Raw genomic sequence first — 10,830 nt, forward strand, 5'->3', positions numbered from 1 at the left:
AGCCCAGAAGACGGCATCCCGGAGGAGGTTCTCCTGGAAGAGCCCAGAAGACGGTATCCAGGAGGAGGTTCTCCTGGAGGAGCCCAGAAGACGGCATCCCGGAGGAGGTTCTCCTGGAGGAGCCCAGAAGACGGCATCCCGGAGGAGGTTCTCCTGGTGGAGCCCAGAAGACGGCATCCCGGAGGAGGTTCTCCTGGAGGAGCCCAGAAGACGGTATCCCGGAGGAGGTTCTCCTGGAGGAGCCCAGAAGACGGTATCCCGGAGGAGGTTCTCCTGGAGGAGCCCAGAAGACAGTATCCCGGAGGAGGTTCTCCTGGAGGAGCCCAGAAGACGGCATCCCGGAGGAGGTTCTCCTGGAGGAGCCCAGAAGACGGCATCCCGGAGGAGGTTCTCCTGGAGGAGCCCAGAAGACGGCATCCCGGAGGAGGTTCTCCTGGAGGAGCCCAGAAGACGGTATCGCGGAGGAGGTCTCCTGGAGGAGACCTATTATTTTCTCTTTGTTTATTATTGAAATAAACACCCTTGAAACCGAGCTAATACAATTCTGTCAGTGTCTGATCTGTGTAAACGTATTGACCAAACCCCCTGGTCTGCCACAGTGTCTGATCTGTGTAAACGTATTGACCAAACCCCCTGGTCTGCCACAGTGTCTGATCTGTGTAAACGTCTTGACCAAACCCCCTGGTCTGCCACAGTGTGTATGTGTGTGATAATATAACATCTGAAACGTCTTGTATGTTTTGTGTTGTATTTTTGTTCTTTCCACTTTTGTTTATTTCACTTGCTTTGGCAATGTAAACTTATGTTCTGCATTCCAATGAAGCACCTTTGAATTGAGACAGACAGACAGACACAGAGAGAGAGAGAGAGAGAGAGAGAGAGAGAGAGAGAGGAAAAAGGTGAGAGGAGAGAGAGATAGAGAAAAGAGAGGGATACAGAGAGAGAGAGAAGGAGAGAGAGGGATACAGAGAGAGAGAGAGAAGGAGAGAGAGGGAGAGAGAGAGAGAGAGAAAAGAGAGGGATACAGAGAGAGAGAGGGAGAGAGATAGAGAGAGAGAGAGAGAGAAAGAGATAGAGAGAGAGGAAAAAGGTGAGAGGAGAGCGAGATAGAGAAAAGAGAGGGATACAGAGAGAGAGAGAGCGAGAGATGGATACAAAGAGAGAGAGATGGAGAGAGAGAGAGAGAGAGAGATGGATACAAAGAGAGAGAGATGGAGAGAGAGAGAGAGAGAGAGAGAGAGAGAGATGGATACAAAGAGAGAGAGATGGAGAGAGAGAGAGAGAGAGAGAGAGACAGAGAGAGAGAGACAGAGAGACAGAGAGACAGAGAGACAGAGAGACAGAGAGACAGAGAGAGAGAGAGAGAGAGAGAGAGAGAGAGAGAGAGAGAGAGAGAGAGAGAGAGAGAGAGAGAGAGAGAGAGAGAGAGAGAGAGAGAGAGAGAGAGAGAGAGAGAGAGAGAGAGGAGAAGCAGGGATGGAAAGGAAACCAATCCCTCCCTCTCCCAGTCTGTATACAGTCTAACTTCTCCTCTGATGTAACCCTCCTCTCCACCTTGCTGACAGTGCATTATATTCTGCATCCCAAATGGCATCCTATTCCATATATAGTGCATTGCTTTTGCACCTGAGCCCCAAAGGGCCCTGGTCAAAAGTAGTGCACTAAATAGGGAATAGGGTGCCATTTTGGATTCAGATTCTGTGTCCATTTGTTTCTAACATCCCATAATAGCATGGTCAGTGTAGTGTGGAACACACTCTTCATATTGGACCTGCTCCATGCGGTTGCTAAGTGTTCCTCTATGGTTGCGTTGCAGCCATCTCTCATTGTCCAATCATGAAAAAAAATAAAGTAACTGTTTTGACAGAGCAGCTGTGAGATAAACAGTGTTAGGCGGAGTGTTATCTGAGTAAGATTCTATGAGTGTTACAGGTTAATTACGGATGGACCAATGACGGAGCTCTCTCACTAAAACCTGCTTAGCATCGATTAATCTGTAATCTAGCTAACATAATCCCTACATGGAGAGTGGGAGGGAAGGGGGGTGGGAGGGAAGGAGGGGCCAGAGAGGGAGGCAAGGAAGGTGGGAGACAGAGGGAGGGATGGGGAGGGAGGGAGGGAGGGAGGGAGGGAGGGAGGGATGGGGAGGGAGGGAGGGAGGGAGGGTGGTCGATTAATAAAACATACAGGCATAGAGATAGAGTGATTAAGAGAGAAAGTGAAAGAGAGACAGAAGGATAGAGATGAAAAAGAGAGATAAACACTTAGTGCTTCTGTAAGCATAAACAAACTTTCAAGTGAACAGATCGGCAAAGTGCAAGAGAGTGCTTCTAAGTACCTTACAGTGTGTGTGTGCTTGCATCTGTATGTCTTAATAAATCTGTCTATACGTCCCAAAAATAAACCACACAGAGGCTGAACATCAACGGCCATAACTGCATTAACTACATTAACAATAGAGCAGCCTATGCATTAAAGTATACCCTCTCCCACCCCATACAGAACCACAACACCAATCATTACCTTTTAAAAGTGGCGATCAGCTGTCTATCACTATAGCTGATCTGTTGTTGTGGGCTCAGTAGACATGATGATACACACGTAAGGCGAGGACCTATTGAATAAAATGATGTAGTTTGGGTATTTAACGGAAATTGTATATTGCGTTGGTTTAAAGCAGGGGTGTCAAACTCATTTTAGCTCAGGGGCCACATGGAGGAAAATCTATTCCCAAGTGGGCCGGACCGGAAAAATCATGGTATATATAACTTAAAAACAACAACTTCAGATTGTTTTCTTTGTTTTAATACGATCAACATACAACATAAAGCTGGAGCCTGAGGACAGTGTGTCCAAAATAGTACAAGCACAACATCACTATTAATCATAAAACACGTCAAGTTTATTTGAAAATTCTAAAGAAAAAGAACACACAAACACACAATGCCTCAGTGATTAACAGAACTGTTTCACAGATCACAGAACTATATCAGGGTGTCATTTCTCAGGCAGAAATGTAGATAAAAATAATGAAATCCTGTTCCCCAAACAAGTGCAAGAACCACAGAGTCAAGAATAGGTTAAATATACAAATAAAATAAAATCAATTAAAAACAATAGCACATCAACATATAAACATAAAGCTGGAGCCTGAGGACAGTGTCCAAAAGCACAACATCACTATTAATCATAAAACACCTCAAGTTATTTGAAAGTTCTCAGGACAAAGAACACACAAACACACAATGCCTCAGTGATTAACAGAACTGTTTCACAGATCACAGAACTATATCAGGGTGTCATTTCTCAGGCAGAAATGTAGATAAAAATAATGAAATCCTGTTCCCCAAACAAGTGCAAGAACCACAGAGTCAAGAATAGGTTAAATATACAAATAAAATACAATCAATTAAAAACAATAGCACATCAACATAAAAACATATAAACATAAATCTGAAAGCGTTGCTCAAACTCCCGTAACAGTCCCGTTATTTTATCTTTGAACCGCTTCATGTCTGCCACATGTTGGGTCGCGCACACATTTTTTCAGACAGGGGAAGTGAGCTGCATCACCACCGGCAAGTTGCGTCTCCCACAATGACAGCTTCAACTTGAAAGAACGTATGCTGTCATAATACTGCGTGACAACTTTGTTGCGCCCTTGCAGCTGTTTGTTCAAGTTATTCAGGTGCTCTGTAACATCCACCATAAATGCAAGGTCCGGCATCCATTCTGCGGAATGAAATTCTAACACTGGTTTGCCCTTTTCTTCCATGAACTGTTCAATTTCTTCTCGTAAATCAAAGAAACGCCTCAGCACAGCACCTCGGCTTAACCATCTTACCTCAGTGTGGTATGGCAGGCCATAGATGTGGTCTTTCTCTCTGAGAAGGCTGTCAAACTGACGGTGATTCAGGCTTCTGGATCGGATGAAATTAACAGTTTGGATGACCACCTTCATGACGTTATCCATCTTTAATTACTTGCAACACAAAGCCTCCTGGTGCAAAATACAGTGAAAAGTCAAAAATCACGTCCTCCATTTGCAGATTGCACTTTCTCTCTGAACTTTGTCACAACGCCTGCTTTTTCCCGATCATTGAGGGCGCACCATCTGTAGCCAGGCTGACAGCGCGGGACCAGTCCACTCCGACCCTGTCCAGCGCGCCGACGAGTGCGGTAAAAATATCAGCTGCTGTCGTTGTATCTGTCATCGGCACCAACTCCACGAACTCCTCGGTGACGGTCAATGTGTCATCAACTCCGCGGATTAAAAAATTGCCAGTTGTGCAACATCTGTAATGTCCGTGCTTTCATCAATTGCAACGGAAAACGCAATAAATGACTTTACTTTTTGCTTCAACTGGCTGTCCAAATCCACTGAAAGATCGGAAATCCTGTCTGCAACTGTTTCTTGTCAGGCTGATATTTGCAAAAGCCTGCCGCTTTTCAGGGCACACAATCTCCGCTGCCTTCATCATGCATGTTTTTACAAATTCACCCTCACTAAATGGTTTTGAAGCCACTGCGATTTCATTAGCAATGAGGTAGCTAGCTTTCACTGCAGCGTCACTGATGTCTCGGCTGTGAGTAAACACAGACTGCTGTTTCTTCAGACCCGCCAACAGTTCATTCACCTTCTCTCATCTCCGCTGTCCTTGAAAGTTGTCATATTTGTCGGCATGAAGACTCACATAGTGGCGACGAAGGTTATATTCTTTCAGCACTGCAACATGCTCTGAACACACCAAACATACAGCTTTCCCATTCAATTCCGTGATTAAATAGGATGACCATTTTTCTTGGAACACTCTGCACTCTGCGTCCACTTTTCTCTTTTTTGACAGAGACATATTGGGGCAATGAGGGTGCCAAAGCACATAATGTTAAAAGTAGAAGCCGTAATAAATATTGCGGGCAAAACAAAGTAGCTCATTGGCTGCACGTGCTTGACCTACTTGCTCTGCCCCGGTATAAACAGTTTGCTTGCTTAACACAATTGCTATTGCGCCATCCAGTGGACGCAATTGGAACAGCAGTTTATTTTATTGAAAAATTGCAGCGCATTTTTATACTTTACCAAAACAATTTTTTATTTATTTAAAAAATCATCTCGCGGGCCGGATTAAACCCGTTTGCGGGCCTGATCCGGCCCGCGGGGCCGTACGTTTGACACCCCTGCTTTAGATATACTGTCTGGGCCTAATTCCAATACTTCCCAACTATACAGCAAATAAGGGCGTTATTGTCACCATGAAGGGTGAATGATGGGCGTATTTCACGTGGAGTTATAACGCTCATTGTTACTCATCAAACCACAACTGAGTGAGACAAATAAAACCTTTGTGGTTTGATGAGTAAAAATAAAAACATAGCTACAAAGAGACCATTAGGACACTTCAAGTTGCTTTAGCGCTGACAAATATACTTTGAAGTGTTCTAATGGTCCTCTCTTTGTAGCTATGTTTTTTATTTTTACTAATCAAACCACAACTGAGTGAGACAAATAAAACTTTTTGGTTGAATTCACAATCTGACACTAGCAGTGGGCATTACTCACCAATACGCCATCCATCCTCAACAGCTCCCCCTGTAGGCGGATCGGCAACATTGCTGTTCTGCAGAATGAACAAGTCGTGCTTTCCACCTGAGCACTAAATTCAGTAGCGTGTTTTGCACATAACATCACCTATCACCTGCACATTAAGAGTAGAAGCCTTCTCTGTTCACATAGCCTAGTTGAACTCATTTTGGGATGGTGCTTTTATGGCGATGTGGGGGCCGTCTATTTCTCCGTTCGTATTTGGGAATCCATTGATGGCAAAGAAACCGCTCTTAACCTGTTGCGCGATGGTGGAAATTGTATGTTACAGTACGTTTTGCTGATGATTGCATCCAAAACATTGGCTCATCGAGGGAGCAAGCTCCGGCTGAAAAGTGCCCGTTGCCAAAAACCCGAGGATGGATAACACTTTGACACCACCCAACGGACTCTTACCCTGACCCCACCACCCAACAGACTCTTACCCTGCCCCACCACCCAACAGACTCTTACCCTGCCCCCACCACCCAACAGACTCTTACCCTGCCCCCACCACCCAACAGACTCTTACCCTGCCCCCACCACCCAACAGACTCTTACCCTGCCCCCACCACCCAACAGACTCTTACCCTGCCCCCACCACCCAACAGACTCTTACCCTGCCCCCCCCCACCACCCAACAGACTCTTAACCTGCCCCCCCCCACCACCCAACAGACTCTTACCCTGCCCCCCCCACCACCCAACAGACTCTTACCCTGCCCCCCCACCACCCAACAGACTCTTACCCTGCCCCCCACCACCCAACAGACTCTTACCCTGCCCCCCCACCACCCAACAGACTCTTACCCTGCCCCCCCCACCACCCAACAGACTCTTACCCTGCCCCTCCCACCACCCAACAGACTCTTACCCTGCCCCCACCACCCAACAGACTCTTACCCTGACCCCACCACCCAACAGACTCTTACCCTGCCCCCCCCACCACCCAACATACTCTTACCCTGCCCCTCCCACCACCCAACAGACTCTTACCCTGCCCCCCACCACCCAACAGACTCTTACCCTGACCCCACCACCCAACAGACTCTTACCCTGCCCCCCCACCACCCAACATACTCTTACCCTGCCCCTCCCACCACCCAACAGACTCTTACCCTGCCCCCCCACCACCCAACAGACTCTTACCCTGCCCCCCCACCACCCAACAGACTCTTATCCTACCCCCCACCACCCAACAGACTCTTATCCTGCCCCCCCACCACCCAACAGACTCTTACCCTGCCCCCCACCACCCAACAGACTCTTACCCTGCCCCCCCACCACCCAACAGACTCTTACCCTGCCCCCCCACCACCCAACAGACTCTTACCCTGCCCCTCCCACCACCCAACAGACTCTTACCCTGCCCCCCACCACCAACCAACAGACTCTTACCCTGCCCCCCCCACCACCCAACAGACTCTTACCCTGCCCCCACCACTCAACAGACTCTTACCCTGCCCCCCCACCCAACAGACTCTTACCCTGCCCCCCACCACCCAACAGACTCTTACCCTGCCCCCACCACTCAACAGACTCTTACCCTGCCCCCCACCACCCAACAGACTCTTACCCTGCCCCCCACCACTCAACATACTCTTACCCTGCCCCCACCACCCAACAGACTCTTACCCTGCCCCCACCACCCAACAGACTCTTACCCTGCCCCCCACCACCCAACAGACTCTTACCCTGCCCGCCACACCACCCAACAGACTCTTACCCTGCCCCCCACCACTCCAACAGACTCTTACCCTGCCCCCACCACCCAACAGACTCTTACCCTGCCCCCCACCACCCAACATACTCTTACCCTGCCCCCCCCACCACCCAACATACTCTTACCCTGCCCCCCCCACCACCCAACATACTCTTACCCTGCCCCCCACCACCCAACAGACTCTTACCCTGCACCCACCACCCAACAGACTCTTACCCTGCCCCCACCACCCAACAGACTCTTACCCTGCCCCCCACCACCCAACAGACTCTTACCCTGCCCGCCCCACCACCCAACAAACTCTTACCCTGCCCGCCCCACCACCCAACAGACTCTTACCCTGCCCGCCCAACCACCCAACAGACTCTTACCCTGCCCGCCCCACCACCCAACAGACTCTTACCCTGCCCGCCCAACCACCCAACAGACTCTTACCCTGCCCGCCCAACCACCCAACAGACTCTTACCCTGCCCCCCACCACCCAACAGACTCTTACCCTGCCCCCACCACCACCCAACAGACTCTTACCCTGCCCCCACCACCACCCAACAGACTCTTACCCTGCCCCCACCACTCAACAGACTCTTACCCTGCCCCCACCACCCAACAGACTCTTACCCTGCCCCCACCACCCAACAGACTCTTACCCTGCCCCCACCACCCAACAGACTCTTACCCTGCCCCCCCACCACCCAACATACTCTTACCCTGCCCCCCCACCACCCAACATACTCTTACCCTGCCCCCCCACCACCCAACATACTCTTACCCTGCCCCCACCACCCAACAGACTCTTACCCTGCCCGCCCCACCACCCAACAGACTCTTACCCTGCCCCCCACCACCCAACAGACTCTTACCCTGCCCCCACCACCACCCAACAGACTCTTACCCTGCCCCCACCACCACCCAACAGACTCTTACCCTGCCCCCCACCACCCAACACTCTTACCCTGCCCCCACCACCCAACAGACTCTTACCCTGCCCCCACCACCCAACATACTCTTACCCTGCCCCCACCACCCAACAGACTCTTACCCTGCCCCCACCACCCAACAGACTCTTACCATGCCCCTCCCACCACCCAACACTCTTACCCTGCCCCCACCACTCAACAGACTCTTACCCTGCCCCCACCACCCAACAGACTCTTACCCTGCCCCCACCACCCAACAGACTCTTACCCTGCCCCCCACCACCCAACAGACTCTTACCCTGCCCCCACCAGCCAACAGACTCTTACCCTGCCCCCACCACCCAACAGACTCTTACCCTGCCCCCACCACCCAACAGACTCTTACCCTGACCCCACCACGCAACAGACTCTTACCCTGCCCCCACCACCCAACAGACTCTTACCCTGCCCCCACCATCCAGTTGTAAATGTCTACATATTATTATCATCTTTAGATTGTCTCATTCACTTCTCTTGATTTGATTTGATTTATTTTGACCTGCGTTGTTGGAGCCCAGAGCACAAGATTTTGCGTCCCTCTCCATGTGACTAATAAACTCATCTAATCTAATTAACGATGGGATTTTAAAGTGTTTTCTAAAATTGATTATTATAATAATATTATTATTAATAGTAGCATCATAAATAATGTTATTTGTATTACTGCTTTTACCATGACAACTGTCTAGTAATCATTACTTTCAATGCTGTTAACAAATGTCAGTGCTATAATATTATTTGTGCTATAAAGGCGGTTGACTTTATTGCTTTTTTCCATATTGTTAAACAACATTCTAAGTCACAATACATTCCTTTAATTGACATGTACAACATGTATTTGACAGGGATACTGCACATCAATCAACATTTCTGTAAATGTGCCAGATTTAGCCGGCTAGCTAGTTTAACTGTAGTCCCTGGGCAGGTAGATACACATAGAAAAATACAACGTTATAAAACATTTAGTAAAACATTGTGTATAGATGGGGGCTGATTGGTCCTTCAGCCACTCTCAAGTCATTGGTAAAGGGGTGAGAGGTTGAACAGCTCCTTATATGTCCTTCAGCCACTCTCAAGTCATTGGTAAAGGGGAGAGAGGTTGAACAGCTCCTTATATGTCCTTCAGCCACTCTCAAGTCATTGGTAAAGGGGTGAGAGGTTGAACAGCTCCTTATATGTCCTTCAGCCACTCTCAAGTCATTGGTAAAGGGGAGAGAGGTTGAACAGCTCCTTATATGTCCTTCAGCCACTCTCAAGTCATTGGTAAAGGGGAGAGAGGTTGAACAGCTCCTTATATGTCCTTCAGCCACTCTCAAGCCATGGTAAAGGGGTGAGAGGTTGAACAGCTCCTTATATGTCCTTCAGCCACTCTCAAGTCATTGGTAAAGGGGTGAGAGGTTGAACAGCTCCTTATGTGTCCTTCAGCCACTCTCAAGTCATTGGTAAAGGGGTGAGAGGTTGAACAGCTCCTTATATGTCCTTTAGCCACTCTCAAGTCATTGGTAAAGGGGAGAGAGGTTGAACAGCTCCTTATATGTCCTTCAGCCACTCTCAAGTCATTGGTAAAGGGGTGAGAGGTGAGAGGTTGAACAGCTCCTTATGTGTCCTTCAGCCTCTCTCAAGTCATTGGTAAAGGGGAGAGAGGTTGAACAGCTCATTATATGTCCTTTAGCCACTCTCAAGTCATTGGTAAAGGGGAGAGAGGTTGAACAGCTCCTTATATGTCCTTCAGCCTCTCTCAAGTCATTGGTAAAGGGGAGAGAGGTTGAACAGCTCCTTATATGTCCTTCAGCCCCTCTCAAGTCATTGGTAAAGGGGTGAGAGGTTGAACAGCTCCTTATATGTCCTTCAGCCACTCTCAAGTCATTGGTAAAGGGGAGAGAGGTTGAACAGCTCCTTATATGTCCTTCAGCCACTCTCAAGTCATTGGTAAAGGGGTGAGAGGTTGAACAGCTTCTTATATGTCCTTCAGCCACTCTCAAGTCATTGGTAAAGGGGAGAGAGGTTGAACAGCTCCTTATATGTCCTTCAGCCACTCTCAAGTCATTGGTAAAGGGGTGAGAGGTTGAACAGCTCCTTATATGTCCTTCAGCCACTCTCAAGTCATTGGTAAAGGGGTGAGAGGTTGAGCAGCTCCTTATGTCTGTCAATGGTCAATGTGCTCTCACTGAGAAAACTGCTGATAGACTGAGGTGGTTGTGTTGATATCCAGCCCCTCTCATTAACCTCTATCAGGCCAACACTGTACAATATATTCATAAAATACATTTCTGTGGTTTTAAGTTGAATGCCAAATTCTCAGAGCCATTTTCCCGGACACATTCACAGTGAGTATGCAAATACAGTAAGTAAATTCCAATAACATCACAATGCATGCTTACAATGCGTATACAATGAAATTTAAAATCTAAAGTTTAAAATACACAGACATCAGGTAGGTAGGTGTGTTGGTGTGAGAGAGAGACAGAGTTGTATCAACATGTTCTGCTAGATAGGGGTCCAGCTAGGTACCTAGTGGAGGACTACCTGACCCTCCTGCTAGATAGGGGTCCAGCTAGGTACCTAGTGGA

Source organism: Coregonus clupeaformis, chromosome 35 (assembly GCF_020615455.1).
Source record: "Coregonus clupeaformis isolate EN_2021a chromosome 35, ASM2061545v1, whole genome shotgun sequence".
Classification (NCBI taxonomy): Eukaryota; Metazoa; Chordata; class Actinopteri; order Salmoniformes; family Salmonidae; genus Coregonus; species Coregonus clupeaformis.